The following is a 21768-nucleotide window of genomic DNA, read 5'->3' as shown; positions in this document are numbered from 1 at the left end:
AAAGTTTTTCTTCCGAAATTTACAAAAAAGGACGAAAGGAAACTAAATATTTTATCCCGGCTCCAGCAGCACACGCCAAAGGCACGTTCGCTAAAAACGCACCAGCGGACAAGCGTCATCACTGGCAAACGTGGCGTACCTGCCAAAGGTACGGAAAGCTAAAAGGAATTCGGCAGCAAAAAAGCCCCTCAGAAAAGGGTGAGTTGGCAAAAAGCAAAAACGCCGAACTTATGCTAACCAAATGCGTTGCCGTAGGGCTTTTTTCTCTTGCTTTCTTTTTTTTTCTCAAGCGATTGGTTGAGTTGGCAGCAGGGCCGAATTGCTACAGGCAAAAGAGGTTCCGACGGCGGATAAAAAGCAGTATCGACAACCAGCAGTGTTCGGAAGTGCGGTGCCCAACCTCCTACTGGCATTTCCGGAAAGTTAGGCAGCAACATCCAACTCGAATCGGCCAGCATCTCCCGGCCAAGTTCGCTGAGTGTGTCATCCACAGCCAGGTTACCGAAAGCAGCAGAATCCGGATGCCCGGTTCCCGGTCCCCTGCTCGCATCCGTAAATCTTCGCATCAAGCCAGCGGCACCCAACCACCTGCGGGCACTTCCAACAACACGAGCGATCTCCGCATGATTCAACGAAGTGCCGTTTCACGTCCAGCTAGGCGGCAATCTCCGACCCGAGTCGTCCAGCATCTGCCGGCCAAGTTCGCTGAGTGTTTCGGCAACAACCAGTTCACCGAAAGCAGCAGAATCCGGATGCCCGGTTCCCGGTCCCCTGCTCGCCCCCGCAGATCATCGCATCAAGTTGGCAAAAAACGTCCTGTGAGGTTCATGGGCTTCATCGCAGCCAGCCAGCAGAACCGGAAAATGATTTCTGTTGCGACACTTTGTGTGGTGATGACACTGCGGGCGAACAGGATCATCGACGGCGAGAGTTCCAGCGAAGCAGTTCATGTGTTGAGTGAGTAGCCAAATATTCTGCCCTATTCTAAAGTTTGAGGTTGCAACATGCAAGAAAATCCTCGTAAATAATAACAAAAATGATTTGACAATAAAAAGTTAAAGATATAGACATGTAAAATTTAAAATTGTCTTCATTCGAAGCAAATGTGAACTTTATTTGGTTGGACATCTGAGCTAGCCAGGCAAGGAAGAAGAAAACTTCAATCTTCTTTTCCTTAAGCCAAAATCATTTCCTACATGCTTAATTCATCAACAATAATTGCAGCACAACCAAGGAGTCCGTTACCACTAGCTTGGGACAGGTTTGACTCATCTACTCCCTTCCAACTGTTCGAAACAAATAAAGAATCCTTGAAAGGCTGGCTGGCTTGAACCCACAATCCATTGTATATCAGTTTTCCGGTCGTTTGATGCCCTGTACAATCACCCCCTACGAATCCCCAATGACAGAGTTACGCTATTTTACCCTTTTATATAATGAAATTTCTTTTTTCTTCTTCCGCGACCAGCTTTCATTTTGAAGAAATCCAAGCAATCGGCAGAAAAAAAAACCTTTAAGCCACCGACCGTTGCCTAGAGGGTAGCGTTCAAGTCTTCTAAGCCGGAGGTCATGAGATTAAATCTCGGTCACAGCATACATAGTACCGTAAACTGCGGGAACTTTGGTCATTTTTTTTCATTATTTTTTTTTTTTTTTGAATATTTTGGAAGGGGTTGCTTTTTCGTAATATCTAAAAGCTTTAAATCACTTACTGAGGTGAGGAGAATTAAACATGGTCATTTTTTTTTTGTAATTTCTTTAATTGAAACGGCTCATACCTCGAGGCTTTAAGGAGCCAAACTCGTTTTGTATTTTTACAATTGTTTTCTTAAGTGTACATCACTTTATCACTTTTTATTTTACTTTTTGAAGAGAAAAGAAAATAGATAGGGAAATATGAAAATGAAAAGAATTATAGACGAAGATCAATAGCTTTTAGAAAAAGGTATATTTCGAACATGTAATCAATGTCTATCGCAGCTAGTACATCTCTTACTGGGGTGCAGGGTGGTTTTCCTCGGGCCCGAAGGGAGTCTATTAAATTCGTTCTAGCGGCCAGGTGGGCCTCACATGACCAAACGATATGCTCGATGTCGTGGTAACCTTGGCCACAGCCACACAAATTGCTGCCAGCAATATTTATACGATAGAGTACCGCGTTCAAGGAACAATGATTGGACATGAGACCGGAAAATATACGAATAAAATCTCGACTCAAGTCCAATCTATTGAACCAGGGCTTAAGGCTTACCCTTGGGATAATCGAGTGGAGCCACCGACCCAACTCATCCTCGTCCCATCTGCGCTGCCAGTTGACAATAGAATTTCTCCGAGCCAAGAAGTAGAATTCGTTGAAGACGATTTCACGCTGGTAAATGTTGCCTTCCATCGCACCCACCTTTGCAAGGGAATCGCCCTCTCATTGCCTAATATCGAGCAATGTGAGGGGACCCAGACAAAGGTGATGGAAAAGCAACGTCTTGATAAAGTGGTCAATATTTCTTGTATCTTTCTGAGGAAATACGGAGTGAGATTTCCTGGTCTTATAGAGCGGATCGCTTCAACAGAGCTGAGACTATCATTCATAATAAAGTAGTGTTCAACAGGTCGTGTGGCAATACTATCCAAGGCCCAATGAATAGCAGCTAATTCTGCTGTATACACAGAGCATGGTGACTCGAGGCTGTAAGAGGCGCTAGATATTTCGTTGAACACTCCAAATCCCGTAGATTCCTCTATCAGGGACCCATCGGTAAAGAACATTTTTTCAGCATCGACGTGTCTATATTTAGCTTCGAAAATTTGTGGAATCAAAAGTGGACGGTGCGTGTCCGGGATTCCACGGATTTCCTGCTGCATAGACAAATCAAACTGGACAGAAGAATTATCGTAGTCAGGGTTGCAAACACGAGTTGGAGAGTACGAAGAAGGGTTTACCTGCATTGACATGAGGATGTGGTAAATAGACATAAATCTGGTTTGAAGATTTTGCTCAAGAAGCCTTTCGAAATTTACAATCACCAATGGGTTCATGACCTCACACCTGATGAGGAACCAAAACAAACATGGTCATTGATTTCAGTAAATTCAAACGACATTGGGGGTTATAATTAAATGTTTGTTGCAATACCAGATTTCTAGTTTTGGGGTAGCTTTGATCACTATGGTTTTTACGGATCTCAACATTTTCAAAATTATTGTTTTGATGCCAGAATGCTCAAAACATCGATAACAATGATTTTTTGTTTGGACTCATTGAATTTTTCACATTTTCTTTTACAAACATATATACCGTAATCCGGGGTAAAATTGATCACTTTTTTCAATATATTTTGATTATTTTTTCTGTTAAGGGGAAAGTTGTATGTTTCATATTTTTAAAACCAGTACTGGACTACTATGAACGTGAAACATGATTGCAGAAATTTATTTGACTACTTTAAATTTGATTTAAAAATCGTGTTCGTCTCTGTTCAGAATTTGATGTTTTGGGGTGGCATTGACCAGTCTCGATTCTGACAGTTTTTACGAGTTTTCTTGATCCTTTATAGGATACAAAACACCTTCATACTATTATCATATGCTAGTTTATCAATTTAACCTTGATTTTTAACGTTTTACTTTGAAAATATTTATAATCGAAAAAAGATCTTTGATGCTGCCTACATTTAGGGGCAAAAATTATTATAATTGCTAAAAAGTTTGAGCTTCAAAATACAAATGAAATTTTACCTTCACACATTCCCCTAGGCGCTCCCACTACTTCCATTTTCATTTTTACTTCAAAGTTAACGATTTGATAGGGTTCCTATCCATTTGTCGAATTTGGGCCTACTCTTGGAAAATTTCCTTGTTATTTAAATATCAAAAATTTATTATTAAATGACTATAAAAATAACACTATAACTGTTCATATACAAAGAAAATAAGTGGTTCTTTCACATTGAACAACCCGTTTGCTTCTAAATTCTTTTTGGTATCATCAGAAGAGCTGTTTGTTTGCGAGCCTTGAAAAAAATAGATATTTCAAGATTTTGAAATTCGATTTTTACTAGGTAAATGATCTTGAACGGAACTAGTCAAAATCTGATCTTGAGCGGAACCATTTACTTTTCCTAAGATCTAGGCAATGGTTATTTATGAATCTTATCAAGGTGTTTGAAAAACACTTTCTTAAGATCTTTTCATACTTTCGTTGTAATTTTTGCTAAAATTTATGAAATGAAATAATGTTATTAAATGCTTTAAAAACAAACGCTTTTCTGCTGCAATTTTCACCAATCTATGCTGACTTTGAACGTCAATTTATGTAACCCTTGGCCGCTATAAACTGATTCTCAATGATTAAAATGGTGGAAAAATTCTTAAAAAAGCATTATTCGGGTTTTTGTAACAAGTTTTCCATCAAAATATCGATTTATTGCTTAGTTTTTAAAACTAAAATATGATCTTGAGCGGAACCATCTTTGATCTTGAGCGGAACTACTAGCTTCCGAAATAAACCGCTAGGAGCGCTGCCCTATGCCTTATGCCTCACACGCAGGTTTTACCCCTGAATGTAAGCAACACCCTACAAGTACAAGTACAAGAAATGTTTTTCGGTTCTTTCTTTCAAAAGGACGACGGTCAGGTGGAGGAAGGCTCTCATACATATTTTTTGGCATAATTCGAGAACTAATGAAGCTAATATAGTAAAATCATTATTCCAGAATAAGAATCAATCTCTATTGCCATTACTATTCGATCTCCAAGAAGCAGCTTTCGGTTAAAGAGGTAGTTCTTGATGTTGAAATTCCAATTGAAAACGATATACCAATAAAAAAAATCAAATTATTTTTAACACAAATTCCTTCAGTTCTAAAATGTGTTGCAAAGCACATCTGGTTAGCAATTTTATAATACTTAACGATTCAATTGGTGGCCTGGTATTGAAAACCTATCCGATTCCCTACTGTTTGATGTTAAGACTTGAGCTGGAACTCATGGAAATCGGTTTGGAATATAAGTGTTTTATCTATTGAGCTAAATGCTTTCCATATTTTTTTAAATATGAATTAATTTCATCGTGATTCATAAGAAACTGGAATTTCATCGTGATTCATAAGAAACTGTGAACTTTGTTCTATGAATAAGTTGTTTCAAGCAAGAATGCTGAAATCTGAATTTTCACAGAATTTTTATCACAGAATCTGTGCCACTGAACACAGAAATTTAAAATATTCACAGATTTCACAGATTTTTTTAATTTTGAATAAATTTCCGCTGAATCAAAGCAATCGAAAGATTCCTTTTAATTCAACCACGGTAAATGAAAAGTTCATATACCAGTATTTCGATAGCAACTTACTACCTTCTTCAGTGAACGTTTTCGATTGAATCGAAAATCAATCGAAAACGTTCACTGAAGAAGGTAGTAAGTTGCTATCGAAATACTGGTATATGAACTTTTCATTTACCGTGGTTGAATTAAAAGGAATCTTTCGATTGCTTTGATTCAGTTGAATCATTCAACCAAGTAGGCTCATACCACAACAGAATAAATTTCCAAAATTATTAAGATTTCTTACTTTGAATTAGAACAGTTTGATAAGAATTTCAATGTTAACTGAGTTTTCCCAACTAAAATATAGAAAAAGAAGCAATTTAAAAAAAATTTCAATGATATTAAAGGAATTAGCATCACCGAAATCCATCACTGAGTTTTAAAGTAAAAGAACAAAAAATCATATTTTTTTTCTAAAAACATTTTGATTTAGAGCAATGTACAGTTTTATTTGCAAAATCTGTAATTTGAGGCACCTTCTTTTGTATTACTGACTATGTCGTAACCTTCAAAAGTTGTTCGGGGCAATATGACCCTAAGCGTGCACATTCAAATAATCACTCAAATACACTTACCTAATTTTTGAGATAAAATAACTAATAATTGAGTCTAGAGAATCTATTCTTTCAAAATTAGATACAGTGAATCAAAGTGAATCTTTTTTTAAGTAAGAAATAAATTTGAACGGATATTTTGAGAACAACTTTGGAAGGCTAAGTTTTTATAATTTACGTAAAAACATCAATTTTTGAACTTTAAAATCTTTAAAGATGAAATTTAATTGAAGTTTTTACAGTTACACAAAGATTTGGAATGATAGCTATTAAACATGTTGACAGTACAAAATGGTTCCGCTCAAGATCATATTTTAGTTCCGCTCAAGATCATATTTTAGTTCCGCTCAAGATCAGAATTCTTTCTTCAGTAAAACAGCTCTAGAGTGATCAGGGTTTACTCTAAAATATTCTAAAAATCATCATTAGAAAGCAGAAACCAAGATCTAACCGCTGAACTAAAAAAAATTTCATTCGGATATAACCCCTATCCATACCGCTTGGTCAACTGTTCCAAGTTGCGTCGAATTGAGCCAATTAGTTCCGCTCAAGATCATTTACCCTAACAGAAGAAAAATTTAAATACAAACCAAATTCTGCCTATTTGATACTCAACTAATAGGCTTTCAAACATAGAAAAAAGTTTTCGAAAATTCAAACTATGTACTGAGTTATTGATGATAATGTGGAAAAGTTTATTGTTGATCAAAGTTACCCCGTTTTACGGTACTCAAAAAATGGACAATGTTGCTGCATACATTTAGGGGCAAAAATTATAAACATTTCTCAATATTTTTTGCCTTAAAAACAAATGAAATTTCACCTTCATGCAATTCTCAAAGTCCTTGCACTGTTCCCATGTTCTTTTTTTCTTCAAACTAAACCATTTGATAGGGGTTTAAGCCATTTTTTCAATACGAGCTTTTTCATGGAAAATAACCATTTTTTTAATATCCAAAAATTATCATCAAATGACCATAAAAATAACACTATAATGAAACCTAAACTAAAAAAAAAAGTTGAACTTTCACATTTAATAACTCATTTGCTCCTAAATGCAGGAATTTGATCAGGAGAGATGTTTTTTGTGAGCCTTCAAAAAACCAGATATTTTAAGATTTTTAAAATAACATTTAAAGTAATATAAAAAATCTTCTTATGAATACCAATTTTAGCTTATTTGTGACTCAATTTATAGGCTTTCAAACGTAGTAAACAGTTTTCAGATATTTTAACTTAATACTTAGTTAAAGATGATTATCTGCAAAAATTTCATGTTGATCAAAGTTACCCCGCTGATCAAAGTTCCCCCAGTTTACGGTACTCTTTCTGTGGGCTAGTGATTGTAGCATTTGAAAGATCCCATTCCTACCCATCATGTTCTTGATGCACGCCTTAGAATTAAGTAAAATAAGATCTCTTCAAAGAAACATGAAGTTTCACTGAGATCATATATCTGTGTGTTCGTTTTAAGTAAATTATTCGTTACAATGACTAACTTTGAAAAAAATCTTAATAAAGGAAAACAAAAATGTAATTCAAGGACTACCGAAGAAAAATGTGGGCGCGGAAAAAACAACGACCGTACTCGAGCAAGGCCAACTTTGCTGTTCGTAACACTGGAAAAAAAAAATTTAAAAAATGGCAACATTCGTAAATTTGCAAAACTTGGCACAACAAACAAATCAAAATCAGTCACTAATCTATTTTTGTGAGCGACAGACGTATCTTAGTGAATCTCTTTATATGGGGTAATGCTACAAATGATTTAGCAATAGAATAAGTTTATCAGTGGAATAAGCACAGGGAGCACAGATTTTCGAGGCTGCACAGCAAATTTTTTTTTTGCTGGAAACCAGCAAAATTTTGCTGGTTTTTGTCCCGCTGACTTTCCAGCAAAATTTCCAGCAATTTCAATTGCTGGAAAAAACAGCAAACGTTAATGCTGGTTTCCAGCAATTCAAATTGCTGGAAAATCAGCAATCCAGATTGCTGGAAACCAGCTATTGCTTTCAACACAACCGGCAGTATTTAGTATGAAATTTATATTTCAATTCAAAATTACAGTTTAATATTGGCTGTGCATATAATAAGCCATAAAAACAATTATTTTCTCCCATTTTCAATAAGGGATTTATTTATTTTAAAAAAAAACTTTTTTTTATAACTTTCTAAAACCGCCTCTGGGGTGGCCGCTTTGTGCCGCAGTGTTGATCATCCGCCACCTGTAAAAATAGTTTTGATTAGTATCTTCTATGGAATATCTACCCGTACAATAAAAACTTACCCTTGACTTGATGCCTGGTTGCTAGAATATAGAGGAAAATAAAATAATTATATTAATTTAACCTAAATTCGTAAAATAGAATCTCACCTTACTTCAGCGTACGAAACAAAAACAAACTCCAAATTGACAACTCGATTGCTGATTTTCCAGAGAACTAGATCAATTGCTGGAAAGTCCAGCAATTTGAAAACCGATTGCTGATTTTTCAGCAAAAATGACAAACACATAACCGAATGCTGAAAAATCCAGCAATTTGAAAATCGATTGCTGGTTTCCAGCAAAAATTTGGATTGCTGAACGTTTCCAGCAATTTTTTTTGCTGGAAATCGAGCCAAAAATTTACAGTGTGCTGCTATGAAAAAGAATTGTTTCTGATCCGGCTCCCGGAAAAGTACGGATTGGGTTAGGAAGCGCAGATTTTTAAGGCTTTTCGGGACTAGTTAACAAAGACAGAGCGACTGGAAAAGCACATATTGGAAAGGTTTACGTTAGGAATGTTTTCGGATAGTCCGGCTCTGGCTAACAAAGACAGAGCGACAGTAAAAACACAGATTTCATAAATAAAATTTCGTTTTGGAGAAAAATAAAAGTCGGTAAATAAAAGTTTTTATTGAGAATAGAGTAGTGAAGGAATGTAGATATAAGATGAAGAATATGCACAAAATAAATAAAATTTAATTGATTGGAAAAGCCTGTGCTAAGAATGGATTGTAGAATTAAGAGGAAGGATATTTGGAGAAAAAAAAACAACAGCTTCTGTTTAGAATGGAATGTAAAATAAAGATGAAGAATATTTGGTAAAGAAAATCTTGTTTAAAAAAAAACAAAAAATCGATAAGCAAAAAGTTTTAATTGAGAATAGGAGTAAGAAGAAATGTAGAAATGAGATGAAGGATATGCAGAAAATAAATAGAATGCATTAAAAAAAAATAGTTGTATTTAGCAACACTGAAAAAAGATAACTTGAAATAAATTTCTATGACAACGTTTGTTAATTTGGCAACACAAGGCAAAACAAAACAAAAGTAAATCAGTCATTGATCTATTCTTGTGAGTGACAGACGTGTCTAAGTTCATTTTTGTTGTTAATAAACGCGTGCTGCAAATCTATAAGATTCCAGTGTGTGAAAACGAAAGGAATTCAGATTTACAAGGTGTTACATTTTGTTGCATTTTATGTTAAAGATGGGGGATTATGTTTTTATGACATCATAAAATGTTAAAATTTGGACATCTATTGACACATTCCACCATGAAGTGACTAAACCTTTTTGTACCTTATTACACTGTTTTTTTTTTTTTTTTGTAAATCTTTATTTGAAACGGCTCATACCTTCAGGTTTTAAGGAGCCAAACTCGTTTTTTGTTTTTACAATATTTTGCTTAGCTTAACACTTTTATTTTAAAGAGAAAGAGGATAGGAAAGGGAAATATGAAAATAAAAAGTATTATAGACGAAGATCAATAGCTTTTAGAAAAAGATAGATTTCGAGCATGTAGTCCAAATCTAGCATAGCTAGTACATCTCTCACTGGGACGTTAGGTGGTTTTCCTCGGGCCCGAAGGGAGTCTATAAAATTCGTTCTGGCGACAAGATAGACCTCACACGACCAGACAATATGCTCGATGTCATGGTAACCTTGGCCGCAACTACACAAATTGCTGCCAACAATATTCAAACGATAGAGTACCGCGTCTAAGGAATAATGATTGGACATGAGACGGGAAAATACACGAATAAAATCCCTACTCAGATCCAATCTATTAAACCAGGGTTTGAGGCTTACCTTTGGGATAATCGAGTGGAGCCATCGACCCAACTCATCCTCGTCCCATTTGCGCTGCCAGTTGACAAGAGAGTTCCTTCGAACTAAGGAGTAAAATTCGTTGAAGACGATTTCACGGTGATATGTGTCGCCTTCCATCGCCCCCACCTTAGCCAGAGAGTCCGCCCTCTCATTACCCATTATCGAGCAATGTGAGGGGACCCAAACGAAGGTGATTGCAAAGCAACGTCTTGATAAAGTACTCAGCGTCTCCCGTATCTTCCCGAGGAAATACGGTGAGTGCTTTCCTGGTCTTATTGAACGGATTGCTTCAACAGAACTGAGGCTGTCCGTTATAATATAGTAGTGTCCTACTGGCCTTGAAACGACGCTGTCCAACGCCCAGTAAATGGCTCCTAATTCTGCGATGTATACCGAGCATGGTGGATGGAGGTTATATGAGGCAGTAGCTATTTCGTTAAAAACTCCAAATCCCGTTGATTCCTCTATAAGCGACCCATCTGTAAAGTACATTTTGTCAGCATCGACGTGTCTATATTTAGCATCGAAAATTCTTGGAATCAGAAGTGGACGATGCGAATCAGGGATTCCACGAATTTCTTGCTGCATAGACAAATCAAACTGGACAGAAGAGTTGTCGTAGTCTGGGATGTAAACACGAGTTGGAGAATATGAAGAAGGATTAACCTGCATGGACATGAAGACATGGTATATAGACATAAATCTGGTTTGAAGATTTTGCTCAAGAAGCCTTTCAAAATTTGCGGTCACCAATGGGTTCATGACCTCACACCTGATGAGGAACCGGAGTGATAATAAATTGAATCGATCTTTTAGTGGGAGTATGCCTGCCAAAACTTCAAGACTCATATTATGCGTTGAGGGCATACAGCCCAAAGCGATGCGGAGACAACGATATTGGATACGCTCGAGTTTGATGAGATGAGTTTTGGCAGCCGACTGGAAACAGAAGCTACCATATTCCATAACCGAGAGAATTGTTGTTCGATACAATTTTAAAAGATCTTCTGGATGGGCTCCCCACCAGGTGCCAGTGATTGATCGGAGAAAATTGATTCTTTGTTGGCATTTTCCTTTCAGATACTCAATGTGGGCTCTCCAGGTACACTTGGAATCAAACCAAACCCCAAGATACTTAAAACACCTCGATTGAGTGATCGTTCTGCCTAGGAGATGAAGCTTAGGTTGAGCAGGTCTACGCTTCTTAGAGAAAACAACCATCTCCGTTTTCTGTGGAGAAAACTCAATCCCAAGCCCCAAAGCCCAGGTTGACAATCTGTCTAAAGTATCTTGTAAAGGTCTGTGCAGATGAGACTCAGTAGATCCTGTGACAGACACTACGCCGTCATCTGCAAGTTGTCTTAGTGTGCAACCTTCGGAGAGACAACTGTCGATGTCACTTACGTAAAAGTTGTACAAAAGTGGACTCAAACATGAACCTTGCGGGAGGCCCATGTAAGAGGTCCTTCTAATTGAAATATCTCCGTGAGCAAAGTTCAGATGTTTCTCACAAAGCAAGCTGTATAAGATGTTGTTCAATAGAGGAGGCAGACCCCGGGAGTGCAACTTGTCAGACAAAACCTCTATTGAGACTGCATCAAAAGCTCCCTTTATGTCTAGAAACACTGAAGCCATTTGCTCACGTTTTGCGTACGCCATTTGTATCTCTGAAGACAGCAAAGCAAGACAATCGTTTGTCCCTTTGCCCCTTCGAAACCCAAATTGAGTATCTGAAAGGAGACCATTGGTTTCCACCCATTTATCCAATCGGAACAAAATCATTTTCTCCATCAATTTCCGAATGCAAGACAACATCGCTATTGGACGGTACGAATTAAAATCGGAAGCTGGTTTCCCAGGCTTTTGGATGGCAATAACTCTCACTTGTCTCCAATCTTCGGGAACAATGTTATGCTCCAAGAATTGATTAAATAAATTCAACAAGCGAAATTTGGCGGCATCCGGAAGGTTTTTCAACAAGTTAAATTTGATTTTATCAACTCCCGGAGCTGAATTGTTACAAGAGAGGAGAGCAAGTGAGAATTCCATCATTGAAAAGCTGGAATCCAGATCGCATCTGTTCGGAGACACACTTCGGATGATTTGTTGCACAGGTGTGGAATCTGGACAGATTTTTCGTGCGAAATTGAAAATCCATTTATGCGAATGTTCTTCACTCTCGTTCGTGTGAGAACGATTACGCATGCTGCGTGCCACATTCCACAAAGTGCTTAAGGATGTTTCCCGCGACAAACCTCCCACAAAATTACGCCAATGCGCACGTTTTTTCCCCTTGATCAAATTTTTAAATTGCTGCTCAAGAGAAAAATACGCGTTGAAGTTATCCAGGGTTCCGTGTTTCCGAAAAACTTTAAAAGCGTTCGATTTGTCCACGTAAAGTTTAGTACACTGACTGTCCCACCATGGATTGGGAGGCCTTCGGCGAACAGATGGATCTGGGATGGGTTTCGTTTGAGATTTAATTGCACTATCATGGATCAAGCAAGCAAGGAAGGTATATTCCTCCAACGGAGGTAACACTTCCACAGAATGGATGGCTGAAACAATTGCGTCCGAGTACTTTTTCCAGTCGATGTGTCTTGTGAGGTCATATACCATATTTGTTGAATTCGAAGCGTTCACCCCATTGGTGATTGTAATTTTGATAGGCAGGTGATCACTACCATTGGGATCAGGGATTACCTTCCACTGGCAATCCAATGATAGTGAGTTTGAGCAGAGTGAGAGGTCAATTGCACTTTGTCTAGCAGGAGGTTTAGGTACCCGTGTTTTATCACCCGTGTTCAATACTGTTAAATTGAAACTATCGCAAATGTCATAGATAAGAGTAGAACGACTATCGTCAGTTTGCTCCCCCCAGACAGTCCCATGTGAATTAAAGTCACCCAGGATCAACCTTGGTTCAGGTAGCACTGAGCACAGGTCCTCTAGGTGGCTTTGGTTAACCGCAACTCTCTGAGGCCAGTACAAACTGACAACACATAAGTCCTTACCTCTTATAGTAGTATGACAAGCAACAGCTTCAATTCCTCCTGACAAAGGGAGGTGGATTCTATAGAAAGAGTGGCGCTTATTGATCCCTAAAAGCACCCCTCCATAAGAATCATTGCGATCCAAACGGATGATATTAAAATCGTGGAATGAGATGTTTGATTGAGAAGAAAGCCATGTTTCAGAAAGGGCAAAAATATCGCAACTAGTTTCATGAAGAAGAAATTTGAACGGATCCAGTTTAGGGATTAGGCTACGACAATTCCACTGTAACACAGTGATATCTCCGACCTCTCGGCTTAAACTAGCCATCGAGAGAGATAAACACTGAAAGAAGGGGCCAAGTTTGCATCAATTGCTTCAAAAATGTCTTTACTACAGGAAGCATAGAGGTAACAATACTCCTGATCGATTCCGAGACGTTGAGAAAAGTAAAGACCCCATTTAAAATGTCGGACAATTTAAAAATTCCAGATTGTGAAGTTGATTCTGACGAAATTACGTTAGGAATGAAAGACTTAGCAGTTTCTGCAATGTCTGGTGTATTCTGAGATGTCATATTCATACGGAATCCAGGAGGGACTTGTTTTTCTTTCACTAGTGGTACTATAGGTGTCGGTTTTTGCTTTATACCAATTGAGGGACTAAATGTTGGGATTTTTGCTGGAATTTTGGGGGTCTTCGGTGCTGGTTTTGAGCGTTTTCGCGAGTTGGCTACAAAGATGACCGGGTGTTCTTCGTCGGTAGAATCTGATTCTACATTGTCTACAACTGACAGCGCAGTAAAAATGTTACTTGTATGAGGTTGGATCGGAGGCGCCGCGCTCTTCAAAATGGCGGCATAAGACCGTTTTGAACGTTCCTTCAAAGAGCGCTTTTGACTATCCCAGCGACTCTTATATGCCTCGCACGAAGAGAATTCATGGGGTGAGCCCCCGCAATAGACACATTTCTGCTCTATTGCTGAGCACGCTCCAGCCCCATGATTCTCCCCGCATTTGGGGCACCGTGGCTTGTTACAGCAGTGCGACGCAGTGTGCCCCAACTTATTGCAATTTTTGCAATCCATTGGGCGAGGAACAAAGAGTCGCACAGGAAGCCTCAATATTCCGTCAATCAAGACGTAATGAGGGAGGGCGGTACCCGCAAAGGTCACACGAAATGAGCTTGAAGGTGAGTACCCTTTGACTCCATTTACGACGGTGGCAGTTCTGAGTTGGCGGCAATCCAAGATATCGACCGAAGCCGAATCGAGGCTCTTAAACTTACCAACGCCGTTGGATTTCACGTAATCTGCCTTCAAACTCATTTCTGTAATCACGCCCTCGATCTCTACGTCTCGAGACGGAATGTACACGTGGTACTCTAAGTTTATAAAATTGCTGACAGCAATTTCATTTGCGGCTTTCCGGTTGGCCACTTCAACTCGCAATTTGTTTGGACGCACCTTTTTAATGCAGGTTACGGAGGACCACCTTGCCAGATCTCTTGTGATCTGAACCACATTCAACTGTTTTCCATTCTTTTTGGGCCGGATGAAAACCACCCAAGGACCAGTGAAAGTTGGGCTCTCTGTGTAGACTCGGAGTCGGGATGCTTTACTTTCAACTGAGGATGACTCAGAATTATCATCCATTGGAGAATGAAAAACATTAGAAGGACCCGCAACAATCGAATCCTCTAAATGCTCCTCATCCTCATAGATGCTATCTTCATCATCCTCAGTTGAGGGGATTAGCCCCCCGCCTTCGCTCATATTTCTTCACACGAACACGAATGTCCGACGTTAAAAATATGAACGAAGCAAACAATGGTCAAAATATAGGGAAAAAGATAGTTAAAGAAAAAGTGAAAAAGAATGAAAGAGAACTTACAATTTTTTCAAGCACTTCTTTATGAGCTATTTTTCTTGAGTGTATTTTCTTTGGTACACAACCACGTGTTCTCCGTTGATCGCAGCTGGCCCTGACGATGACGACGGCGATGATTTTTCCTCGGTTGTTTGATGATGGCTCGATTTACCGGGAGAGAATGACCAATCGAATCAGAGTTGTGCAATGTCTCCGGTTATCCGGTCACGGCCATTAATACCGGATCTATCGGACAACCACCCAAACAGTAATCAAACCCGGAATAATTGGGAGGAAACAATTTGTACTTCTCTGCTGATGGTCCTGGTGCTGATGGTGACGACAAGGCAGCCTGATGTTCCAGCCAGATGTGGGGATTGCGCACCAGCGCTGCCGGGGGAAACACAGCTTGTCACTTCTGTTGCTGAATTGATTCGGCAATTGACGACCGAATGATGCAGGATAACTGATAGTGGAAACTTCCAATTTTAACTGCACTTTTGCGTGTATAAAGCACCCGATTAGTATTGCGAAACAAAAATACATCCGCACTTGCCAAGCGACTGGGATGGAATGATTATTACACTGTTGTCATTCTAGAGGTCATTCATTTAAACATGTCGTTAAGTTTTTAGCTATGATCTGGATTAACTGTGAGTTTCAGTTCAATTTATGAATTTTCAACAATCTTTTCGGTGTCTGAAAAATCCGTACAATAACTTAAAAAAGCGACAAGTGTTAAATGAAGTCAGTGAATGTTTTATTTTTAAATAGGTATTTTTTAAATAATTCATTTCTGTTATGTTACAAAGTCATGTTACAAAGAAAAAACCTTTTGTTTTGTTACGTCGAAGAAAACTCCTCACGTTTACAGATCAAACTATATTTTCAATGCTATCCTACATTCTGATCACGTAATTCCATCAACGGGTGACAGCAACGCAACCCAACCTGTGTATCTGATGAGTTTTCGCAGAGCCGGCAAATCGCCTGCCTGCTGCTTCATAGCATACATACTTCCAGGCGCACGCAATGCGCTGAGCTGTCGTCGCCGTCGTGTGATGTTTTGATGGAGATGGATTTTCGCCTCGCCTGTCCGGTGTAGATTGAAACACCTGAGAAAAACAAAAAACACTTATGTCGACCAGACGACTAGCTTGCTGCGACAATATCATATCTCTCGCACGTATATCTATAGACACGATAAAGGCTTGAGCTCAAATAACAACTTTGTCTTCATAACTTTAAGCTGGCCGGTTTGTTAGTTTTTATTTCATGTTTCAATGTTAATTTGGATACTAAATATAAAAACTTGATAATTAACATTCTGTCAAAAACAAAAGCATAACAACTACAAGGTCACATGTGGGACGGTAAAAAGTGCACCCTTTTTCATGTCCACAAAGTCCGCATTAGAAACAAAGTTTCACAATGGAAGTTCACAAAAATCCCCTAACGTCCAAGAGAGTACGTCGCTCGCTCGCTCAGATAGAAAAAAAATGAAGAGACGTCAAATATTTGTACTACGATATTGTAACGAACATGAACTGAAAATGAAGCTCCTACACATGAAGTTGATGTTGCGTGTTCACATGTGAACAGGAGGAGAAACCAAATAAAAAAAAATGGACACAACGAACATTCGGGGGACACCGAAAGTTGCAGCCAGTTTTTCATCGTAGATATGTAGGAACATGGTTTGTCATGCTGTTGCCATTTGCATTCGTAATTGGGAGATTTTCGAGATAATTTGTCGCGTCAAGCATTCAGCAAACGAATTCTACACAAAGGATCGAGGATAACTTAAAAGTAAGTGAACCATTTTTATTATTTACTGACAGAAGAATAAACTCGATATAAATTAAACAACGGGCATTTATGCAAGCGAAAATGAAAGAAATTGCATAAAGAATTGAAATAGTACATACTTATTAACGGTTGTTTCCTCAACCACAATTATTATTTCGCAACCCAAAACCCAGGCACAAAGCGGAATTGAATGTTCTTGTTTTTTCAATCGTACCAATCCAAACAGATTCCTTTCTTGCAGCTTTTCTGGGGCTTATGATGCCTTCCGAAAGTCACCCTCGTTTAATTGTTTATATTCTTATTTGATGTTTAGAAAAAGAGGTCTTTGGTTTAAAAAAGGATGCAAATATACGCCGTATTCTTTAAAATGAACCGTGAGCAATTTTAAACGGTTTTCGGCATACACTGCTGGTGGCTCCAGAGAGTATAAGTATAGTTGATATTTTGCCCGTGAAAAATTGGTTTGGTTGGTAGTAAATAAAAAAATAACTGGGCAATGAATAAAATAAAATGTCTTATCAATACTTTTGAGTGCAAAATAAATGAAACTTTCTTTGATGAATACGGCATAGGGTACTCTCTGGAGCCACCGAATTACAAATACAACAGAACCCCGCTTATCTGAGGTAGTCGGGAAAAGGACCACCTAAGATAAAAGTGATTACACGAAATTCATTGACAAACCCTATCCTTTCGCTCTTGATTTGCATACCATTCAGGCGCATACATAGTAGGTTAAATACTTTGGATTTTGTTATGCTATTCAATCAACGTTTTCCGACTAGCTTAGTCTCTAAACTCACCGAAAACGTCGACTTACTAGCAGAGCAATGTATCACGGTGATAAAACACTACTTTACATGGATTTTGTATGAAAAAGGTGGCTCTGATAACGCAGAAGCTCCGATGAGCGGCGTTCTACTTTATTAGGTCTACTGTGTAAGCCTTCATCACTAAGGATTGTTGACTACTTTAAACTAACAGTGTGCTTTGCAAAACCTTCCAAAATTATATTTGTTAACATCAATAAGATTTTGAGCTTATACTACACACTTTCTTCTAATAATTAAATTTCACGAACAAACTATCTAAAATTAATGCTACACCTAGAGATGCGAATGCCAACATAAAGGAAAATCTGAACGATTTCAAACAGGTTTTCTTTCAAGGTGTGTTTAAGAATAGGTACTGCAATGGGTTGGATCTGGACATTTTTCGAACTGTCTAAGTTCGATTTTTCTAAGTTGGTGTGTTTTGTGGACTTGATGGAAAAAATCATACTGATCGCATCTTAAATTTAAAAAATGATGCTTAACTCCAAGGGCAAAAATGGTCGTAGAAATTTGAATTTTTTTTTCCAGATATCCAACAAAAGCCGAAAGTCAAATTCGTCAGATATAGACTTGAAAGTACCTATTCTTCCGTTTTAGATTATTTTCTACGATCCTAGGGGATTCTAGACACAGGTTCTAAACTAGGGTTACCGTATCCAAAAAGCGCCAAAAAGAGTACGTTGAAATCATATTTCAAAATATTTGGGAGAAACGGGAGAAACCAAAAAAATTAAATTCAAATAGTGACAATAAGTTGCCTGTTATGTGACTTACCTGGCACTTATGACTTTTCAAAAAATACTTTTACAAATTGAAAGTTATCGTTTTTAGCTTTTGTTCGTTTTTTTTGCAGATTTTTAGTGAAAAGGACTGTTGGATTATTCGAAGAGAAAGAGATAAGAACATCGCAAACATGAGAAAATGTTGCATTTCAAGAGAGTTCGAATTGCTGTTGTGCTCTTTGTCAACTGCTTGAGCGCTTATTGCATATTCAAAGGCGCTGATTGCCTGCACAGTTTATTTCGACGCCTGGAAGAAGCTTATCTTAAAAGCTGTTTTAAAACTTTCGAAGCTGTTGTATTTTACTTATAGAAAAGAATTGTTGATGAAATAACAAACTTGTTTTACACAGGTCATACGTTTAAAAATTAAACAGATTTTGATACGCTGATTCCTTCTCTACAGGTGTGTAGAATTCAAAGGCAGTTTTTTAGGAAAGTTTTTATGAAAACAACTATTTCCAGCCATGGAACAATAAACGCAAGAACACTATATTGAACACCATCTTTGGGATTCAGCGAATTTGTGGCTCACAAAAAATAACGAAAGGTTTCTAAGGTGAAATTTTGATAGTGTAGCTTAAGCTCCATAGCTTCGAATCGATATGATTTTTTAGCGGAAATATGTTTTAAAACCATAATTTAAGCCTTTTTACTAAAAATTGTTTTGGTGCTAGTCATTGAACACGATGATCCAAATGTTGAACAGCCAGTGTTTCAATCATTGAACACGTAAACATTGGTAATCATTTTATACATTTAGGGGTATTTCATTCAATAGAATACCTTGCAGGGGCAATTTGAGTTGAGCTAGCAACAAAGAAACAGTTTGTTTACATTTCTAAGCACCCAACCTATGTTTGTTCAATAATTGGTACATGCATTTCTTTTCGAAAAATGTATGGCAAGATTGAACGTTCAATAATTGAAACATTGGCGTTTTCGGTGATCCAATGATTGCACACTTTTATTAGTAAAATTTTAAGAAAATACAGATAATAAAGGCTGCCACTCTTCCAGAAATCATTAAAGAAGACTTGTTGGAAAAAAAGTCAGGATATTACTACCGAGTTTTATTTGATTTTTATCCAAATTTTCACCCAACTAAAAAAGGGCTGTTTTCTTCATCCAGTCAAAAAATCAAGTCAAAATTTGAACAAATGTTAAAGTTTCGCAGATTATGGCTTTTAGAATCCAAAATTTTTTCTAAAAATTCGAACCGAGGTAGATAATTCTTCAACAATGACACTACGATTTTTGTTTGATTTTTCTACCGTATGTAATTGTTCTAATTGGTTTATGTTTGACTAGTGTTCAATATCTGGTACCTATTCAATAAATAGTGCTTCTACCCTTCAAGAAATGCTGGATTTGGAATTTGGATACTTTGCAAAAACTGGAAGGTAAGTTAACAAATTCCAATACGTATGCTGTGTTAATTAATTCATGTGCAAATCAAATGAAACTTCCTATTATTCTTCGTCAATATGTAATATTGTTGAAACTCGCTCGCGGCGAACCGACGACGACCGACTGTTTGTACCGCGGCGATTATACGGTACTGACTAGCCGCGTGGCGAATATAAACAACAACAGAGAGTCTCAAGTGAGAACGTCAATTCGCTATTGTTTCAAGAATCGATGAAGAGTGAATTCGTAATGATCACTGGAATTGTTGCCAGTTGAACACTACGGAAACCAATAGGGAAGTGTTGCCAATATGGCGGATGGATAATCCAATTATCAATATTAATCACAGATAACAATATCAATCACTATTGTAACCTGACCTTTTAACATCACTTGACGTAAATGAATATGATTACGATATCAGTTTTCCGATACAAATTTGCGTTCATTATTTCAATATTACAACAGGTTATGGGCCCAGTGGTTAACTGGCTTTAACTGTTTTGTAGTATTTCTCTACGGATATTTTTTGGATTGCGATGTTGAACCCGAAGTTCGAACGGTGTATCGCAGTAGGCGGAACTGGTGGTCAATCAATAGTTGGTGGTCAACCAACCTTCAGAGGCCAGCAGCTACCTCAGGCCGAGGCTGGTTTGGCGCTACCTCACACGGCAGCCGGGTTCTCGAAAGAACTGCTGTCCGACGGTCGGACGGAGATCTTTGGAGCCTGGAAGATGCGCCTTGAGAGACGTCTGGCTAGATTGAAGCTCTCCCACACCCTGATCCGGATTCCAACGGAGGAGGTGGACTCGCTGTCGTTGGAGGACTCTGAGGAAGAAGCCGCCAGAGCTGTAAGGTTCCAGAGGGGGATGGAACAGGAGGAAGCTGCGATGGAGGAGCTTGTGATGGCCATCAACAACGATGTCCTTAACGGAATTCAGTAGGCGAGCAAAACTTCGAAGGTCGCACCTCCGCAGGCTGGCGGAATACTAAAGTTGCCTTCTCCGCAGGTTAGCGGAACCCAGAAGAAGGCCATCGGTCAGGCGAAGGTTGCCACCAAGGCCACTACGAAGAGTGAAAGGCGTGTTCGCTTCGTGGTGGATTCCGGAGCGACTCATAACATGGTATGTGACGAAAGATTGGTGGAGAATATCTCAAAGCTGGCCACACCGATCGAGCTTTCAACAGCCAAAACTGGTGAGTCGATGAAGGCGTATGAAAGGGCACTGTATCGCTTAAGACCATGGTTAATGGGAAAATAAATAAGATTAAAAAGTATAATGTTCTTAATATTCCTGAACTAGAGACAAATCTCCTTTCGGTTAGAAAACGGTATCTTCTTCATTCTACAATTTCGCAACCAGCAAGCCAAAATACGCCAGTTATAGAATCCGAACCTCCAGCAAAAAGTTCAGAAGCGTCTGAGAACTTCGTGGGTAACGAAGATGAGCATCTCGTGGGTAATAAGAATGTTAAAGACGAACCCGAAGTCATCGTGGTTGACGATGAAGAATCAATTCAAGAACATCACGTGGGTAACGTTGATGAATCTGATTATGATAGCGCACAAGATCTTGACAGTCACACTGACGGCGAAGGGGAGGTCGAGTCACAACCGGTTCCCGCTTGTAGTTCGCCGATCAGACGTAACACGCGCGATAGAAGGGCGCCAGAATTTTACACTGCCAAGATAGCAACAGATAATAGCGACGTTCCACAAACTGTTGACCAGTTTAAGACGAGGGATGACTGGCCAAAGTGGAAAAGTGCCATCAGTGAAGAATTAAAAGCCCTGAACGAAAATAAGACCTGGAAGAAGGTCGAGAGCTTACCCAAAGATCGAAAATCGATCTCATCGAAATGGGTATTTTCGATTAAAGAAGACGGAAGATACAAAGCAAGATTAGTAGCGAAAGGTTGCTCACAGCGACCTGGTTATGACTACGATGAAACGTTTGCTCCCGTTGTCAAAATGGAGAGCGTTCGTACAATTTTGTCCTTAGCTAACCAGTCTGGTTCAACCATTCACCAGATGGACGTAAAAACAGCCTTCCTCAATGGTCAATTGGAGGAAGAGATATATATGAGACTTCCGAACGACGA

This window comes from Uranotaenia lowii, chromosome 1, assembly GCF_029784155.1.
Source record: "Uranotaenia lowii strain MFRU-FL chromosome 1, ASM2978415v1, whole genome shotgun sequence".
In the NCBI taxonomy this organism is placed as follows: Eukaryota; Metazoa; Arthropoda; class Insecta; order Diptera; family Culicidae; genus Uranotaenia; species Uranotaenia lowii.
The sequence above is the reverse complement of the archived record's forward strand: the minus strand, read 5'-3'. Positions refer to the sequence as shown.